This window comes from Coturnix japonica, chromosome 6 (genome assembly GCF_001577835.2).
Source record: "Coturnix japonica isolate 7356 chromosome 6, Coturnix japonica 2.1, whole genome shotgun sequence".
Lineage (NCBI taxonomy): Eukaryota > Metazoa > Chordata > Aves > Galliformes > Phasianidae > Coturnix > Coturnix japonica.
The window spans coordinates 13855519-13876116 of record NC_029521.1 but is presented as its reverse complement, the minus strand read 5'-3'; the positions used below and the strand labels follow the sequence as shown (position 1 = coordinate 13876116).

At 40.5% G+C, this 20598-nt stretch overlaps 1 protein-coding gene across 5 annotated transcripts in view; it reads right to left on the bottom strand.

The window, feature by feature from the left end:
• Positions 1-20598, bottom strand: part of SORBS1 (sorbin and SH3 domain containing 1) — a 155265-nt gene that overhangs the window by 88353 nt on the left and 46314 nt on the right. Inside the window, exon 1 of one of the 5 annotated variants that reach the window (XM_032445371.1) lies at positions 18855-19033. The exons of the other annotated variants lie outside the window; for them this stretch is intronic. The gene's annotated coding sequence lies outside the window, so the exon portion shown is untranslated. Of the gene's footprint in view, positions 1-18854; positions 19034-20598 lie in introns of those variants that run through there. 5 annotated transcript variants of the gene reach the window in all.

The window sequence follows — 20598 nt, the reverse complement described above, 5'->3', positions numbered from 1 at the left end:
CTCCATCGGGTGACTCAGAAATATAGCTCAGATATACTGTGCATGAGCTGCGTAACTGATAGAAAATGCTCCTATGCTTCCTCTGTACACAAGTTCCACGTTGCGATGAAATTGCAAGCATATCTTTTGACAGTAAGTCTCACTCCTTGCTTCCATCCCACCTGGGCATGTGCTCACACACTCTTATGTACCTCTGCTTGTATATTTTCCTTAGGGTTATTTTTCAGTTTGTTTTTCTCCTAATTAGACTCAGTCCCTGAGAAATATGATCTATTCCTTGCAAAAAGTAAATGCTAAGAGTCTACATCAGGACTACAGGAAGCAAAAAATCTTTCCTGCTCTAAGGAAAAGGTTCACGTTTCATATTTCTTTAAACCCCGTGTAGTTTAGATGTTTTTAGACAGAACAGGAGAAAATTGATTGTAATCATACAAAAAAAAAAAAAATTCTCAAGAGATTCCCAGCCAGCTCTGCACCTTACGCTTGTACGCTGCAAGTGACTAAGTGGCTCGCAAGGTTACACCAGGTGAGTGCAGTTACACTGACAGTAAGGCATCCTCAGAATGGGTGATAAAAACTCACAAAGAAACACTTCCTGATGAGAAGGCCTTTCAAGGAGTCTTAAAGCAGTCTGCAGAGCAGCTCTCAGAGGACCACTGTTTGGCCAGAGCATGCTGAGCTGCAGCTCCAACATACTGCAGGGGATAATGAAGCAGTCTCAGTGATGCTGTGATTACTGCTGCACTATGGAGCTCCCTGTTGCCCCACAAACATGCCCTTAAGATAATTCCTGCTTGACTCAAGCACAAGCAGTGAGAAAAGGAAGATCAGGTTCACTACAGCAAAGGTTGGAGTAGCTACAAGGAACATGTTGAAGAGATGGGGATTGCATCCTTACCTGGACTGAGATTGGCAGTGCTCCAGTTGAAAGCAGCAGGAGGAACAGGCAGACTTTTGGAGCTACCAGCCAAAAAATCTGACTCACTAACAAATGTATAATGAAATAATACTGAGGAACTTCAAAAGATTAGATAGATGAGTCAAATCAATGCTCAAGAGGCAAATGTACATTGAAGAAGTTACAGGAAAAGATTAGAGGAATATTTAGCTGGGAAAAGATGGAAGCAAAGAAGAAAAGCTAATTGATTGCAGGCTACAAGTGAACCAATGAATTAATAATTGTGAAGCAAGATTGGGATGTGCCGATTTATCTGGTTTCATTGCTATAAAAAGGCAGTAAATGTAACAGATATTCTTTTACAGTAATAATAAAAAAGCATCATATCACTCAGAAAAATTTATGACCACAGGCAAGGAGGGAGTACTGTAACTGTAGTAGCTTTCAAAAAAGATTAGACAACTGCATTAACATAATATCTACAGCTGGGAAAGCTACATGAAAAGTCACACAGATCATCAGCCCAGTGGCATTGTTCTCTATTCCATTTGCAGTTTTTCCACTTGCATCTGCAGGCAGGGTCTGCCTTTTCCAAGTCTTAGCTGTAAAATTCCTGTTCAGCCCTTAAAGGGTTTTGTGTGACATGGATGTTCAGACCCTGTGGGAGCACTGATATTTAAGTTCTCAAAGATTATAGCCTGTGCCAGAGCCAAGAAGAAAGCCCACAGTTCTGTCTGGTACTGCAACTGCTATTTCTACTCCTGTGATCTGGAAAGATATCAAGCGCTGCAGCAAACTGCTTACTTAAAATCAAGAATCTTCCTCCCCCTAGAGCCTGCCCCAGCTATGACTCAATCTGCTACTGCAAATGAAGATGAGGACCAAGAAATTCCATCTTTGGTCTCTGTGCTCAGACCACCATAATGCGCAAAGCCTTTGATGGAGACTAATATCTCAAAGTGACGTTAAAATCCAGCCTGTCTTCAACAAAGCCCCAGTACTAAAACATGAACCCAGATTTTTAACTTCCCCTGTTTTAATAACAGAAATTTTTCTGAATAGTCACTGTAAAAAACACTTAAGTCTTCTCACATAGCTCTGACATTCAGTCTTTAACCAAAGATTCTCCTTGGGAATCTGTTAAGCTTGAATGTGTCCAGAACTGCCCAAAAGCAATTATGGAGCTGCTCTAAACCTTTTCAAATCTCCTGGTCAAGAAAGCGGACAGGATAAGGTGTCATCTCCTAATATGATACACCCCTGAGCACTGCGCATCTAGAACTGTCAACTCCTACAGTGTGTGATGTCTCATAAAGCTTCACCTGATGGAAACAGAAGACAGACGAGAATCCCAGCTTTCAACTAAAATAAATAGAAAAAACAACTTTCCAGAACAAAAACAGTGAGTTACTGACATGGTGAAGGTAAAGCTATAAAGATCCAGAATGGATTAGAAATCCCTTAACCTGGGGTAGGGCCAAGCCAAATGATGATTCAAGAACATCTGAAGGGGCAGGGCCAGAAACAGTGCACAACTTCAACACCATCCTGCAGGCATTATCACTCGAAAAACACCGATCCTATTTTAACATGAAGACCTCTAATATCAAAGGACAAGAGAGGGGAGTGTCAAAACAAGAAGCTGAAATGCTGCCAATGAGAATGATTGTCAGAATACTTGGTGACGTTTCTAAGAAGCCACTGGTTCCCTTTGATCACTGATCCATTGTGCTGCCATGGCTGAGCTGGGCTAGGAACCCCCAGTGGGCTCCATCATTCCTCATGAGCAGAAAGCACCTCAGATTGCTGCTGCATCCTGCCAGGTGTCAAGCACTGCTTTCAGAAAGGCAAACATGAATGAAATAAGAAGTTTTCTTTAGTCTCTTGGCATGGAAGTCTAATATGTTGAGTAACTGCATAAGCTTAAGAAAAGAGTTAACATTCACAGAAGAGGTTGTTTTCCCATCTGTCTTCCATGAGCGTATAACAGGAAGTTCTGCCCTTTTCTTCTGATGCCAGGAGAATGTGCCTTGCTTTGGCGTGACCTGAGAAACACGAGAAGAGTGCATTGAGCTCCATGAAAAAGCAATGTGAGAGTCTGAGCAGTAGCTTCCCTTGGGTCCAACTCTTTTCACAGTTTACACTGCAGTGGGCACAACACATAATTTGATCCCGTCTCCTGGGGGTGGACGTTCTTCCCTGTGAAGTCGGAGGACACTAAGAAGCTGCAAGTCAGATGTTAATTCAATACAGAAGGCACAGTCATGACAACTCTTGTGTTTTGACTGCACTTCTTATGACAGCTGTGTTTTTCTGTAAAATCTGAGCTACTGTATCTCATACAGTAAACAGAAATTTTAGATTTCAGCTTTAAAAACTTCTAGGAACATCACTTAGCACAATGCAGGGCAAGATGCAAGCAGACCCTGAGCTAGCTGCTACAGACCTGGGTTTGCCCTGTGCTCCAAAGTGAATGACAGACTGATCTAAGTTCCCAGGTGAGATCAATTAAGTGTTCGTGTAGGTATTTCTAATGTAAATATACACGAGACCTATTCAATGTTTACTTCTCACATTCCTAAAGATCTGCTTCCCTTTAGAGACCCTATTTCTCACCTTTGAAGGTCCAGGCTGCCAGCATCAACCCCAGAGCTGACAACTGCCTACATTTTGCAAAGTGAACATTACACTTCCACTGCAGAGGAGCACAGTAATGGCACCATCACCTGGCAGAGTAGATGCAGCCATTCTTAAGCAGCTATTTCTTTTTTTCTTTTGTTTGCCTTTTTGGCTTTTAATTCATAAAACAACCTGAATATGCAACAGCCTCAGTCTTTGTGATACAGAAAATAACCCTGAGAAAGAAAAATTAAAGAAAATGTAGAAAGATCCTGATATACTATTAAAAATTCATAGCAGATTAACCATGACAACACTGAAGGTGTTTCTATTCATTAGGATTCTATGAAAATGCGGGGGCAGATACATTTCACAGCTGAATATCCCTTGGAAAGGAAAGGAAGATGCAGTGGTAATCTAGTTAAGAACAGAGCATGACTGCTCAGGTTGTGCCAAACTTATCATAGAATTTCTTTACACACGGAAAGAATGCTACAATTACAGCAATAATGCTTCCTCATCCTGCACCACTACACCAGTACCTGACATTTCAGGGGTGTCAATTGAAACAGCAAAAGAATAGTACAATACCATGATCTTCACACATCTTAACACCTTCTCCAAGCAGTCACTCATCAGAATAGATGGTATCCATGAACCTGATTAAATTGATGTTCCCTGTATTTCCCATGAGATATTATTTAAGTACTTGCGTGGATCAGCCGAGCTCTGACCACTCTCCTCTTATTTACAGCCTTGCATAAGATACAAGCCATCAAGTGAAGTTGTTTTACAAATTTGCTAAGCACGCTAAACTTTCAGAACAAATCCTATAAACCATATTCTCTGGGCCTTCAGACCTTCCCTAATATGGTCACTAAATATCTGAGAGATGAGGACACCTCACAAATACTCAGATGAACTATAAACTTTTCAGACTTATCATTAAAAAAAAAAAAAAAGTTAGAGACAAAAAGATATGCCAGATTATGAATTGGAGCCAAGAGACAACTAAACCATGAGCTGGAAAAGAGAGGTAGAGATACCTAGCACAGCTCAAACAGAACAGTCAAATATGTTTGCAGAACTTAAAGAAGGAGGAAGGATATCATTGTGGAGCTAAGAGACAGCTGTCCAGTATTCTTGTGATTTTCACAATTGAGATGTTTTTCCACTTTAAAAACTAGAAAAATCATTAAAAATCTGAGAGTCAAACTTCCCTGGCATCAAACATTAAGATCAAACTCAGCGTTGTTTTCTTTATTCAGTTCTGTGTAAAATATTTACTACTGATTTTATCTGTGATGTCTTTACAAATGTTTATATGTTTAATCCAAGTCAATATTTTGAGTCTCATAAATGCTGCCATTTATGAGAGCACATCTTAGTTGAATGAATTAATGATTAATTACAGAGTTTATTACAGAGTTTTGTACTATTACAGAGTTTATGCAGATTGTCTTCCCCTTCTTCACAACTAAGTAAGGAAGTTAATACAGAGCAACTACTTTGATTTCATGGAAACTCACAGCCTAGACCACATCAGCACTGTGCAGAAAGACTAGCAGAAATATTAACACAGACAGAGGACAAACTCTTCTCATTCCTTTCATCCATCCCTCTTCAATCCTACCTACACTGCTTTTTTTGCAAAGGGAATTAATTGAACAGACACTCTCCATATAAGCAGCTCACTTATCCTAGCCCAGAGGCTGATAAGCAGAACCTAGCCACACATTCAAGAGCAGAGAATGCTTTGGCCCAAGCAAACAATTTTCTCTGAATAGTGAGATCTGACAAACCTTTTGAATGTGACTTATTAAAAACAGCCTATGATCCAGAAGACCTGCAACTCAACTGCTTTATATCTGGCTTATAATGTGATGAGAAATACCTTTTGCCTTCCATTCATTCAGATAACAGAGCTTGGCTTTACTATAATACATCTGGGCTAGTTACAATTACACAGGGCCAAAACATTTTCAACAAGTTGTTCAAATGATATTACTTTTGTCCTAAAAAGAGCAAGGTACTCACTTGCCTTGGGGCTTGGCTTACTAACTAAACAGATGTTCAAACACTAACAAAAAGACACACGGCATCCATTAGCTGAACTGCCAGGGTCCTGGGAATTTGCATTGCATTGTACTTCTGTTCTCAGCAAGCGTTCACCAGCGTTGCCCCACTGCATTTCCCTGTAATCAGAGCAAACAGAGCTGCTCCAGCATGATGAGATTGGAATGAGTTAGGAAGATATTCCCATTCCAAAGATCAATATAATCAGACAAACAGCATTAGAGAGGAAGTTCTTCATTATTCAGATGCTAAAATCTACAGGGCCTGTAAGCAGCAAAGGTGACTATGCTTAACTGCTACACGTTCATTTATATCATGGGCTCATTTTTAACATATTTTATTTCTGAAACACTTGCAGACCTTAGAAGGAGAACTACTTCATTCCAAACTTTCCAAAGCTCACATGCAGTATAGGAACTGCAAGCTATGTCTTGCACCAAGAGAAGCTGAATACACTTTCACAATAGTTTCTCCTTCTTCCCCACATTTTACTGACTCAGATACATCTTTTTCTTTGTTGTCATTGCTTGTTCCCATCTCCTCTCTCCACCACCCCTTTCCAAACCAGGGCTCAACAAAACAGGTCAGGAGGCTCTTTACCAGTTTGAAACAACATGCATTAATTCGATCACCAAGGCACATTCATTTCATGGAAGTAATTGTATGAACAGCCTCTGCCTATTTGAGACATCTCTTCACCCTAGACACCTCTATATTGGAAGAATTAATGAGCCACGTCCACCATTTTTCACAGCCCCCTTGAGGCAGCTCTTACCACACTTCTTTAACGTAATTGCAGCATCAGCAACCTTTCTATGTTCAAAAATCAAACCTACACACTCTAAGGCAAAGCACCATTTGATTTCCAGATAAGTACAGCTGCAGATCCCTAAGGCTTCATTGTAGCAAAACATTTAGGCATGTGTGTATAAATGATCACAAGCCTCATGTCAAAGGCAGTAACGAATAAGCTCTTTATTCTAACAGGAATGAGACTAAGACTCTTGAAAAGCAAGGAAGTCAATGAAGGGAAAATGTATTGCCAGAGATGCTGATATGACCAACTATATCAAGCTTGCATCAGTGCAGTTACATCTATGCACCGGGATCCTCCTGTTTCTTTTTAAGAGAATGAAGGCCAAGCCCCTAGAAGACTCTTCCCCTAAATTACATTCACAGTGTACACGTCTCTGTCAGTGTAACAGTTACACATTCTTCACACGGACCTGACTTCTTGTACAAGTTAATCCCCTCTTGCTTTGCTATCAGAAAATGGTCATGTAGGAACAAGGAAAGAGGAATGCTACATGCGCTCAGTGAAGAGGTCAGTGACTAAACATGTCTTAATGCAGTTTAGACTACATATCTGAAAGTGAATTATCTCGGTGTTACAGGATGAGATCTTCCAGAGAAGACAGACTGATTTGCTGAGGTCACTGGAATGAGCATTTCCTGGAAGGAGACAACTCTGAAATTCACTCCAGTAATTTCTGTGAACCAAATTTGGAAGTATACTGGCTTGTTTTATTTGCCTTGTCATTTGCATAAGGCATGAGAACATATTCAGCAAGCCTAGGCCCAGATAAGTAAAAGGACAAATTCTAACTTACAGCTTTCAGAAGATAAACATCCATATATAGATAATGACACAACAGATTTAATAGTGGTAACTAAGTAGTGTCTGCAGTTAATTAACTTTCAATATTTGAGATGTTTCTTGTAATAGCTTTAAGGAAACGAGCCCAGAACAGTTGACATTTTATCCTTATGCATAACTAAATTGCATCACAAATTAGAGCTCTCCCTACCAGAGGAAAAGTAGCAACAAGCCCTAGCTGCGCCAGGAAGCTCCAATGGCCTCTGCCTTTGAATAAAACACTAAAGGGACTCTTCTGCAACAGAAGCCTGAACTCTCATCTTCAGATGAACTTCATCTTTCTACCACATCACCTACAGATCTGTTCTAGGGCTTCATTTCAGAGGCAGTGCTCTCATGGTTGCAAGGCAGCCTCCAGGAGGCAAGAGACAAGGCTCCTCCTTGGGGCCTCCTGCAGCTTTTCCAATCTCTACTTGCCATCCAGTTTCTGCACTTTGCTAGCCTCAGGTTTCCTACTGAGCCCAGACTGCGTAGGATGTATTTCACATCTCAGCTGAAGTAAATCACACAAACACTTTGTATATTTGGCAAGCAATAGCCTTCCCCGGACTTTTCTATTGCTAGATGCCAAGTCATGCTGTTTTACTGACTCAACTGTTACGAATCGGAACAGCACTTTCTTTTGCTCCAAGACCATGGCTAGGGAGCAAGAGATTATGGCTTGTATTCTAAAAACACAATGAAGTTGAGGCATTTTTGGCTACCAGTGCCCCTAAAGCAGTATTGTCACACACCCTCCCTGGAGTGTAAGTTATCCCTTGCCCCTGCTCCCATGTGGAGGAAACAAAGGATGACTTCTGCAGGCCAGAGATAGTCATGTCTTGCAGAAAGTTGCCTTCCACCAACACTCCTCAGGCAAAAATCAGAACAAGTTTGTTTTTTACTGAACATGGTATGTTACAGCATATCTTATAGCACACACAGTAATTGCTGAGAGTTGAAGAGAGGCAATATTTGATTACTAATTGTTAGTGACAGGTGACAGTGCTGTTAGCAATTAGTCCAAACTGCTATACAAATTGCTAGCAGCCGCTTATTACCAGATATAGACCAGCTAGCGGAATCACTGTGAGAACATACTGAGTGCGCTGTTACCTCCAGGGCTGGCTGCCAGCTCCAAATGTCAGGGTTGTGCTACTGCAAACCTCACAGTCCTGTCCACCATACAAGCTACCTGACATCTTAATAGATTTGCCAAAATAAGAGGGGTTTGCAATTCAAGTCCCTGTGTCTCTCTTGCATCAAGAAGTAATTTGTATTTTAAACATTGCTAACAGCTCTTACTGACTACGCAGCAGGGTGATCAACACTCAGGAAAGCAGCCTTGCTTCTGTCAATGCCAGCATGATAAGTAAGGTGAAGAGGAAACAGAACGAAAATATTTAAGCCTTATTTAGTCTCAGCAAAATCCTGTGTAGTTCAACCTGATCAACTGCCAGCCCACTGCATCTGGATTTGGTTTCTGATGAAAGCATCTACAGTGATATAATCCAGTCCTGAATTACGAGCAAAGCTTAGAAATAGTCTGCCATGACAAATGGAAACTATGCTCTTACAAACAGCAAGAACTTGCTCTGTGATGCAGTAAGAGAACTGCTATCAGCACAAAAGTCCTGGCATGCTCTTTATAATGAGAAGTGTGAGGGAAATGGTAATCCTGCATTTCCATAGCATGTCATCTGAACTTCAGAGCTATTCTAAGTTGACAAGTCCCTATTGCTGTGACTATGCAAGCATTGCTCCCACTCTGATGATGCAAAAGCTGAAGCACAGACAGGATGTAATTTTTCTGAAGTCCCCCTGGAAGTCACAGTCTGCCAGATGAACCGAGTCCACAGTGCAATCAGTTGCCAATAGACTCCCAGAATGACAAAGGGAATCCTTAATAACAGAGCAAACCCTTCCCTGGCTCTGTTGCACTGAATTACCGATGTGATTTGGGGTTTCATGTCAACAATCCAAATGTTGTTAATTAATAAGTTTGTGAAGTGCTGACACCCTTCAACAGATGCATTCCCCACAAGTGTCTAGATAAGAGTGTACACATCTAATGAAGAAGCTGGATGCCTCGGAACAGAACCACTCTATGTGATAACCACCCTACTAAAATACGGTCTTGAAACAGGTCCAGAAGTGAGCAGAAACCTCCTCCAATGGAGCTGCTGAGTGCCTCACAACCAGGAGCTCATCACACAAACACAAAAGCACCTTCTGTCCAAACCTGTACTACCAAGAAATGGCTCGAGTCACATCTGACTGAAGCAGCTCAGTAGATGGCAAAACAGAACCTGCCATAATTTCTGTCTCTGGTACATGAGGTCCATGACAAAAGGAATTCAGTGTGTTTGGCAATCAAACCTTTTCTTTCTTTTTTCCCCCCAATCAATCCAAAAGAAAACATGCACAGACAGTATCTTATTACAACTCTTTCCTCCCACCCAACAGGATTAGAATAAACAGAATGCCAGCCCCCAGGCCAAAACAAAACCTGGATCTTTCTACACCTTTGCTAAGGAATCCCTTGAAGAAAACAAACAAAAAGCCACCCTACAGAATTAGGATTTACTCCTTCAGTTATTTAGCTCCCTGCACACTGATCACTGTCAATAAACAGAGTTGTGTATTGCCATAATGTTTAAACATGTAAACAACTGCAGATGTAGATGGCTTCTGAGGCTGCAAACAACTTACACAAATGCCAACCTCTGCTAAACAGATTCAGCTTCACACCTAACTTCCTCCAGATACTTCTGTTCTTTCTAGAGCAGAGCTACACTCACATTGCACTTTCATCTTCATACAGATCTGTAGTTTTCCTTTTCAACCCACAAAGTATTTACTGAACACAAATACCAGTAGGTAAATTTGAAGAATTTTCCCCCTTGTTGGGTGTTAAGATACGTGGGGGTGTGAGAGGGGGGAAGTACAGAATTACAGTTTGAACAACTTTTATTTTAGCGCTGTATTTCAGCAAAGGCATTATTTGTGCAGCACTTTATGCAGTGAGCACAGCATCACCTACTTTAAAGGCTGTTGTAATACATTTATTAAGCAGATGTACTAACATCACTAGGATGGCATTCTCTATAAAATTCTGGAATACTTCATTTATGAGATACCAAGAGTTACATGAAATAAAGTAATGTAGTGATAGAATAATAGGGGCCTCAGACAAGCTTGTGTTAGTTTTTACAATTACGTGACAGATTCAGAGCAAAACTGACCATTCCCAGTAAACAACCTCACTCACGCATAAAGCTGACATCCCATTTGGCTCTAAGCAAACATCAAGCACACCACGTATCTGAAACATTTGTAGCATAAAACTCTCAGCTTTTCAATTTTATGGAAATTTTTGATCTTGCAGGCTGCTGTAGGTGTAATTATCTTGTTGTGACCCTCTATTTTTCATCTATTTCCCATCAAGATCAGCTACTCTGTGCTTGCTAGCAGATGGAATCTTCCCCCATTCCCAAAAACACTGCCAAAGCATGACTTGCAAACCAGTATTAGTATACAGGAACTTTGTCAAACATAATCCACACCAAAGATAACAATTATAACAATTAGCATTACCATTAATTCTAAACTTGGACATCTCCACAAGGCAAACAGTAAGGACAAGATCAGTTTCAGCTAGGGAGAGTTAACCAAACATAAGGCATTTAGACCATTACCTCAACAGTACGAGGTGAGTGATATGGGCTTCCACAGGACATATAATCCTGTCCTAGAGCAGGGCACATAAGCTGCAATGAACTGCCACATGGCAGTGCTTTTCTTTCTCTGTTAACTGTGGAAAGAGCCTGGAGCCTTGTTTTTAAGAGACTTACTTCTCCTTTGTAAGTATAGCAATAAGCCCTCTGTCATAGGCGCAGGCAGTAACAGCTGAGATGACAGCATCATCCCCTGCTACTTGTAGATGTTTAATCCTTTACAAAACAATTAGGTAGGGAAATAATTGGTATTGAAAAGACAAGCAGGTTTCCTCCTAATAATGCTAATATGAAGTAGAGAGTGTCAGATTGTAACAGATTTCAAGTTGTGGGTTTTAAGGTTGTGGTTTGTGTTTTGGCAGAGATGTCACTTGGACCCAATCACACTTTGTGCAAATACCACAGCTGAAGGCGTCAATTCCAGACTGAAAAAGGGATTGTACTTAAAACATAGATCAGCCTATGATGGAACACTCGGGATCCCACGACATCAAGGTCACTAATCAGAAGTCAGATGGCACAACTCACTGGTGACAGCATTCCATCTTGAACACAACAACAGTGTTATAACACTGCCACCCTTTCATCTTCCTAAAGTTCCACACAGGCTGTGGTGCCAAGTGATCAAGCAGACCTGGAAGTCTTAACACCCCTCTCTGCTCTGACACAGATGAGGTCAGGGCTCTTAAGAGCAGGATTTGGGTCTAAGGGAAACCTGCACCTATCTGAAAGACAACTGTTCATCACTGGTGGTCTACAAATATAATCCCCTAGAGTACTGAAAGATCAGGATTACTGTATCAGTTACAAAATATTGTAGCTGATGAAACAATATATTTAGAGGGGAGATACTTAGCATATGCTGCAGGGGACATCAAGAGTCTTCTCAGCTCACACAGTTATTGTAGAAGTATTTACCTACACGCTTCCAGCTTGCTTTACAACTCCTGTACTAAGGAACCACATTAAGCTTTTCTAGTTGTAAAGCAGTTCGCATTCCAGAAACAGTCAATAGTGTTAGCTGTATTTAATAATCTGTTCTGGCAGATCTTGTTTATCCCGATGCTGACAGAGATGACACACGCAAGAAAGGAAATATAGAGTAAGTCCATGAAAGATTTATGTATATTATTGATTGTGTAAATCCAGAGGCAGCATTAAAGAATGGAAATGGAATGAGACGTTTCCTGAAGTAACATTTTAGACCCTAATCAATTTTGCACCATAGTGTTTTATTTAAAGACTGAAGTCCTACCCTTCAAGATAACCCCCCACTCCACTTCCACAAAAAAAAAAAAAAAAAGTCCATGGTACATTCTGTATTTAGGACCTGATTTTGCATCACCTTACACAGCCAGCTACAAGCAGCCCCACTGACTGCAAGGCAGCTACTCATGGAAGGAAGGATTCTCCTTGAAGTCATGGGGTCTGCAGGCATCTGTTAGCATACTTCTGTATGGCAATCCATGTTCACATTAAATCAACACTTAATATAGTGATTTCTTAATTTATCTAACAACCGCCTCAGATCACGTAACAAGGATGCCCTAGAATACAGTTTTATTTATTTCTGCTAATGCTTTAATACAAATTGAGCAATACTATCCAGAGCTGCAGGGCACAGTATAAATTTGAGTTTCAGAATGTCAATGGGAGAAGAAAAGGCAGTTCATTTCAGTAACAAAATGCTTTTATTATCTGCAAAATACACGTGACATTTAGAAGACAGTGATCTTCATTTCCTTGTGAACTTTAGCAAGGATCCATTACAAAATGCCACAAGCAACTGATAGATTGCTGTAGCATTGCAACAAAGAAATTGGCTTCCATTAGCAGTCTTGTGACATGCAGCAAATAGCACAGAACAGAAACCCTGCAAATCACAAATCCACATCACACTTGGAGCTCTTCAATTCATAATCAGCACTTTGGTTTTTATTAAGAAAACCAGATTACTTAAATCTGGGGGTGTTTCTCAGTGTAATGCAGAAATGCCATATGTACTTTTCACTGATTAGCAGAAAAGTCAGTTCAAACTGGTTTTGCTGGTTGACACTCACACAACACCAGACTCCTTCAAATGCCCAAGTCAGATGGGCATTTGCACGGGGTCCCTTTATACCTCTCCACCTGAGGGAAAAGCCTAGTTTTAAGGATCCCGACCTTGCCATGTCACATACTAAAAGCTGCAGTGGAAGAAATAGGCCTCCATTAGCCTGAATGGGCACAAATTTTACTGTACTGTATATTTCTGAAAAACCTATCCACAACACCTAGATGATGTGACCAATGTGACCAACAGAGAAAATACAAGTCTGTCTGACATCAGTGAGCACCAGGTCAAAACAGCTCCTCTAAATATATTTCTTGCTCTGAAGAGGGCTCAGTAAGTCCCACACAAAATCTTTCATTATTTCAGTGGATGTTTTAGAAATGGAAATGGGTATTTGACATGATAGCTCTGCTGACCACCCATTAGCAACCTGATGAGAAGCATGAAGTTGTGCATTGTTTAGAAGGAGATGACATTAAAATTATTTCATTAACACGTGAGTAAAAGACAGAAAAAGGCAGAAGAGCTTAAAGAATTCTGTTGAAATGTGTCAAAAAAGGCTTCTTGCTCAGACAGGCCTCGATGGAGGACTGAGGCTGGATATCCTTTTGGTATGCAAACAGAGGCATTTGCTGTACATGGCCTTATTTCCATTAGCTTCCATAATAACTGAGGCTGGGAGATGCTCTGTATGTGAACATACATATACGACTTTGAGAGGACTAAAGTGCTGTTTTAAGAAAACTACTCAAGTTTCTTTAAAACTATCAGTTCAGTAAGTTGTTCCCTCCATTCTCCCCTCCACCCCCATCCAGAGCTTACACTTTATCCATGTATGGAAGAGATTTCAGAGGTCTGAGTCATTAAAACCTACAGAGAATAAAAGAACTTGGCAAATATGAAAGCAAGGCATTTTAAAAGGCTCTGGGACAGCCTGCTCCCCCTTGCTACTGAAGATGTGATAGATGAGTTGCCATTTATGTGTAGGAGCTGACAATCTGAGGTTTTGGGCAAGCCTACGAACTTAATTATACAACATGCCCCAAAACAACTTAAATACATATACATGCCAAAAACTGAGGGGGAACCTTTTGATCCTACTAAGAAAAAAAGAAAGCAACATTTGAAGTAGTAGTCTTGTGTGTTATCTGCAGACAAACTTCCTGCCAAATATTATTGTCTCCGCCAAGAACTATGGTATTTTTGGATGGTTTTTTATTTACAACCCCTCCTTGTGCATGAAACAGTGATGTTTTGCCATTTTTAGGAGTGGCTGATTATATAAAAAGCTCAAACAATTTCAAGCAACAATCTCTTCTCACAGGACTTGTCTTACTGGAGAGAGCATTACCACAACCTTCAGCTTCCCTAAAAAAACACAACAAAACCAACACGAAACAACCCACACAACCAAACCAGACATTTCAAGGGAAAAAAACAACAATAAACATGCTAAGGAAAGGTCCAAGAGATGTTTGTTGTTGTGGCACCTTAGACAACCATACGACATTCTCTGTAAGCATATGGGATTTACCAGAGACAATATCCTGCTCTTGGTAATACTATAATATGCAAATGGAATCATGGTGGCATTAGCTTTTTTCCTCCCCTTCCTGATTTTTGTAGTCATGCATCTTCCAGACCTGCCTTTGTGAAAAGCAGACTTTCTGATGACATTCAGCTTCCAAGCCCTTAGGATGCACCCACTCAGAGTGCTGCTAAGTAATCACAGTTCGGCATGATGTTTCCTCCCTCAAGATAATTCAGCAGGGCTCAGATTCTCAGAGGTCACTGAGGATCTGGGACTCAGGAAATCTGAGCTCTGTTCCCAGCCTGCTGCTATCACTGCACTGAAGTGCAGTGCCTCATTTTCTCAAACTAAAAAAAAAATATATATATATAAAATAGGGCTAAGTCCACCAGCCTCCTTTTCAGAAACTTTAAAAAAGGGATCAATACTAAATAAGAGCTGTGCATTTATCACTCAGTCCTCACATTCCCCAAAAAACCTCACAGGATTTTAATTGGCAATAAGCACCTGGAATATTCCAGGTAACATTTATACCGTTTCAAACACCGCAGCGCTTCTCAAGAACAGAGACTTCTCTTTCCCCCACATCTACCCAGAGTAACTTATCTCAAATACATTTTACACAGGATTTCGGCTCTGAAGCTGAAAATCCAACCTAAACTCCTCACTATGGCATCTGATCCATGCCAGTACTTGCAGCCATGTAGATCCCCATGAGAAGGTCTGTATTTTCCCAATTACAAAAACATATAAGATGAATATCACAGACAGGGTCATTTGATTTCCATTGGCATCATTAATGATTACTCCACTTACTAAGAAACACACCTTCTTCCACCCCATCATTCCCTTCACTCACAACCTGAATAAGTTAAGAATGAGAATACTTGAGTACACTGAAGATAAAATCCAGACAAAACCTCATGGATAACAATCCCCCTGTGCAAACTATCTGCAAGAAAATGCATCATTAAAGACAAGTAATACCCTAGTCCTCATGAAGTACATTCAATTCATACACTTTTTAGAGTCTCTAAGGCCATGCAGAAAAATCAGATTTAAAAGACAAATTTTCAAATCTTCCCCCCTTTCTCATTAACAGGGACTAAAATTTGTTCTGTTTCTTTTCCTCGTTTTTTCTTTCCTTTTTCCTCAGTGCCACAATCAATGGAGTTCAAAGCAATTATGAAGTCACAGAGAAAATATGAGGACACTGAGTGAGAATGAAAACCCTGAATAGGTATCTGAGAGTGAGCTGCAAAACAGGTTAGCACAGATTTGAGTGCCAGAAGCTTTTCATGAATGTGGTGAGATGATGAGAGGTAAACAAGAAGAAATAGGTTTCAGAGTCCATTCTCTACAAAACTTAAGTCTTTTTAAGAGTCTGGAGAGATCAGAACACAATTTCTGTAACTCAGAAACTAATCGTGTCAAAGGCTGTACAGGCCTTCTCATACAATAGGACACCCTTTAGTTCTGCAGTCTTGGCCCTGGGGAAATCCTACCACATACAGACAGGGCCAGCAAATTTCAGTGGAATCTAAAAATAACACATTAATGTGCTAAACATTACTGCAGCCTGCCTAGCAGGGAAGATTCAACACATAAATCTGTGCTTGCCTCCACTCAAATATTACCAGAACTTAAAACCATAAATAGGAGCCCAAGATCTTACTCTATGGATTAACTGGAATAAACTGAAGTCAAACAGACGTGCTCTGTGTGACAGATGCGACCCTTTCCCAATAAAGCTTTCAGCAGATCTTCAGTTCAACAAATGCTTTCTGTATGAATAAATGCAGATGCAAAAAAAAAAAATAATAATAATCAAAAATCTGTTTTCATAGTTCAGTATTTTTACTGCAGTGTTATCTAATGGTTCAATCAAATCCTATCCTGGAAGCTCTAGGTGTGCATAGGACTGCACTCCTTATCAGACTAGTTCAGAGCTGATAGAAACCACACAAACAAATAAAGCATTATTACATGCACAGCGAAAGAAACATAACAAATAGATCAAATAACATGACAGAGATCACACTGCGTGCAGCAGTTACGCATTCAGCTGGTGAGCCCCAGCTCATTGCCAAAACCTATTTCTATCACAGGCAGGGTGAGTTTCCCAGGCTGCTGGGCCCACTTGAGCCTAGTCATTCCCTTTCTTACTGGCCAAGAACTGATGGCTGTGCAGGACAGTGAGCTATTGCACTGGTTGCAATAGAGATAATGTTTTCTATAAATGGGAGACCATTCAGTCACCTGAAAGGAGCCTTACAAGAGGAGCCCTCCTGCAGACTAGACTGAAGCTCTATACGAAGTGGCTTAACAGCTGTTAATAACCATGCTCTGGGATCCAGCCATTCCTCTAGACATCTTCATCAGTTGTCCGGTGTGCCTCAGAAAGCTCTGGAATAGCAAACTTTGGATTTTAATCTCAAGGAAACCACCTGGGAAAACCCAGCAGGAGCATGAGCAATGTGCTGGGCTCTGCTCAGCCTCCTGAGCTCAGGCACTGGCAGCCATCCCCAGGCAGGGACTGGAGGAGCAGGAGGGCCCTCAGAAAGGTGCTGGCAAACAGGACTCCTCCTCAGAGCAGCAGAAAGCAGCAGTTTGTTCCCAGCATCATGTAACAGCTCCAGCCTTTAAAATGACCACAAGTTACTAAGCAAGAAGATGAAACACACCTAATGGAAACATTAAAACCAACACCCATCATGAGAAGGGTTACATCTTCAGCTATCACCCACATCTACCTAAACCAAAAAGTGCTCACAGCCTTCAGCTGAATCCAAATAAAACTCAAACTAGCTGCACTTTTCATCTCTCAGACCAAAGCCTATACAAGACCTTCAGTACCTGAGTGCAACTTCTGGGTGGCTGTGCACAGCACAGGCTGCCTGAGGCCATAGGAACGCCCAGTCTACAGGCATACCCTTTTTGGGGGAAGTAGGTGCTGCCTCTGCCATGCAAAACTTAAGTGAGGTGACCAGGACTGACACTGGTCATTACAGGAACAGAATAAAACTGAAAAATGGAACTGAAGATCCAGCACAGATACCAGCCACTATGCTTATCTAAAAGTCCAAGCGACCACACCTAATCTTGCACTTGGACTTCATGATCTTCAGTCTTTTCCAACCTGAGCAATTCTATGATTCTATACTTTCACAGACTTTTAAAACAAAAGAAATTCTCCCATATTTGTCAGCAGAACCGAGAAAAAAGTCTAGCACTAGGTCACATTTAAAATGTTTTAACTATGCTACTAATTATTGAGTCAATTCATCAAGTCTGAGGCTGACTCTAAATGGTTCCAGCTGCAGCACAGAAACTTAGAACAAAATACAAACCAATTTTCTAAGGCTTCATATCAGCTTCAATTTTCTTTTACATTAAGAAAATAATTTCAGCCCCAAATTAACAGTTATTAAGATGTGCTGAAGTTGAGCCCATTTTACTCTCAGTTTTAGCTAAGAATTCTTCAAGTTGAACTTGCAGTTAGACACATGGCATCTCTTTTCTTTCAGGATGTTCATTTGGGGAAATTTAACAGGCAAGAGATGCCTATCTGAGAATGGAATCAATCAAGAATGCAGTTACAAAAGAAAGAATTTCAGCAGACCATAAAGGAGAGAGAGAAAAAAGAAAACCCCACTATAAGAATAGTCCATCAAAACGCAACTGCAGAGAGTTTGGGCAGCTTCCCAGTGCTCCAGAGGGAATTCTGCTATTTGCTGAGTTTAGTGAATGTAATCGAGTGCCGAAGGAAAACCAGAAGAAAAAAAAAAAGAAGTACTGCTGCTTTCACCATTTTCTCAGTTCTGCTCAGTATGAGAAAGCATACGGAAAACAGAGAAATTATTGTATTGCTGCGAAAGCAGATGTTCTCAGCACAAATAAGAGTGACTGATTAGACACTGAATAAAACTACACAATCAGGCTTTTTTTTTAAATAAAAGTCACTCAGCTGGCAGAGAGGAATAAATAAAAAGGGGACTCAGAAAGTACTTTGGGAACAACATCTGCAGAGATAAGCAAGTCCTGCTTAGTTCCACAGTAAAAAGGAGCTAGTTCTTTCCCCCACAGATCATATGCAACATCATCTGAGCTACTTTCCTGCAAGAATCTCAGCGTGCAGCATTAGGCATTCTAACTCATTCAGAAGAGATGCAAACAGTTAACAGGAAATGTAAAGTAAAATAACTCGAGCAATCTCCCTCCAAAGGCAACAGATAGTCCATAAATGCAGAAAATGCAGAAGAGACCGGAAAGCACTTAAAACTTCTGAGGTTTTAAATACTCACTTCTTGCAGCCAAAATCACGTCAGATGAGCATCCAGGAAAATTTTTAAAAGCTCACGTTAAGGAGCTTAACCAGCTGAGAACATGATGTAGCCCTTCCTTTGGGCTGTCCAGCCATACGCATTTACTCATTCAACAGAAGCACAGTGTGCGATATTGTAGTTCAGCCTTTTACGTAGGGACGCCAGGAGAGGGGGGAGGAGGGGAAAGCCCTTCCCAAAGGCTTTAGTTCAGCCCACTCATTAAAATACAGAGTGGAAACAGCTGCCGTGGAAAGGAAGAGGATGTCCTGGCAGTTTCTTGGGTGTAAAATGATTTAGTTCTGGAATCTTAACAATAATTTTTTTTCTTCTGAATTTTATTCTTGCTCTGCATTTCTCATAAAAATAAATAAAATAATAATTAGTAAACAAAACAGATCAGCTCTGGCTCTAACTCAGCTCAGAAATTAATATAACATACTGGATATTCATCTATCCATTTTCAAGATCAGCACATCTTACTAGGGGAAATAAATCCCTAAAAGATCCTCTTTCTCCTCCCTGCAAGGACAACTGTGAGTTCATGTGCACTTTCTAAGGCTTACATCTACATGTAATATAATACCCAATTCATCCAGAATGTCTGCTCACCAACAAGTCCCAAGAAGACAATAAATTTTACATCATTAATAGCAACATTTATGACTGACAGCATCTCTCGTACATATTAGCACCACAAAGTTAAGATTAGATAGGGAATGAAGATAGGTGATAACAACAGTGAAAGCCCCAGGAACATTTCTTCCAGGAGACACTGAAAAAAACAAAACAAGGATTCTTCAGTCTGATAAAGTGTTGACAGAGGAGAAATGAGAGCTCTATTAAATCTTGAAAGACATCAAACCCACAAATCTGGGAATGGTGGCTCATTCCTTCTGGTAACACTGAATGAAATCTCAGGCTTCTTCAAGACTTAGAACAAAACCAGTACTTTTTTACAGGATACGTAACTGGATTGCAAACCACATTACCACAGGATATTGTAGAGGTCTGCTGTGTAAACTACCTCAAAAATTAAATGCTAAAACTCATACCTTGGGAAGTTGTTAGCCACAAATTACTAGAAGGTGCAAATACTTTGGTGAAGTAACACTTTGCATTTGGCCTCAACATTAACCTCCTCCCTAAAGCTGTGACACTGGCTCCTGCCAGAGATAGCAGACTGGATTAAGAGAAGCATCTTTGAGCCACACCTGTAGCTTTATATTCTCAGTGTTGTTAGGTCTATTTCACAGACAGTGAATTAACTATGTACATTAAGATACAAGCATCAAAGCTATTTTGAATTTCTGACTACCAACCAAAATAAGACACTGGGACATAACCCTTACTAGCCTGAAGTGAATTTGCACTTCCTCAAAGGCAACAGCCAAAGCATCCCATTTTTCACACTGCCACATATGTGTCTCTTCTCTTGAGACTCCAGTCTGACTACTTCATGTGCAAAGTTTCTCACCAACAGTCTTTCCATGACAGATTTCAGCAGCTATTTCTCCTGTTTTCTGTTTAATACATTCTGGTCGTGAAACCTGATATTTAATATCAAAGCCTTTTTAAGTGCATGTGTTTCTTTTTTATATATCATCAGCTGGCATTTTTCAATTTTCAACTGGGTAACAACCATAGCAGAAAGTAGCAAATAGTTGGACAATAAGAGACATACCTTAAAAACAGCCTTGCAGTACTCAAGCATTCACTGTGTAGC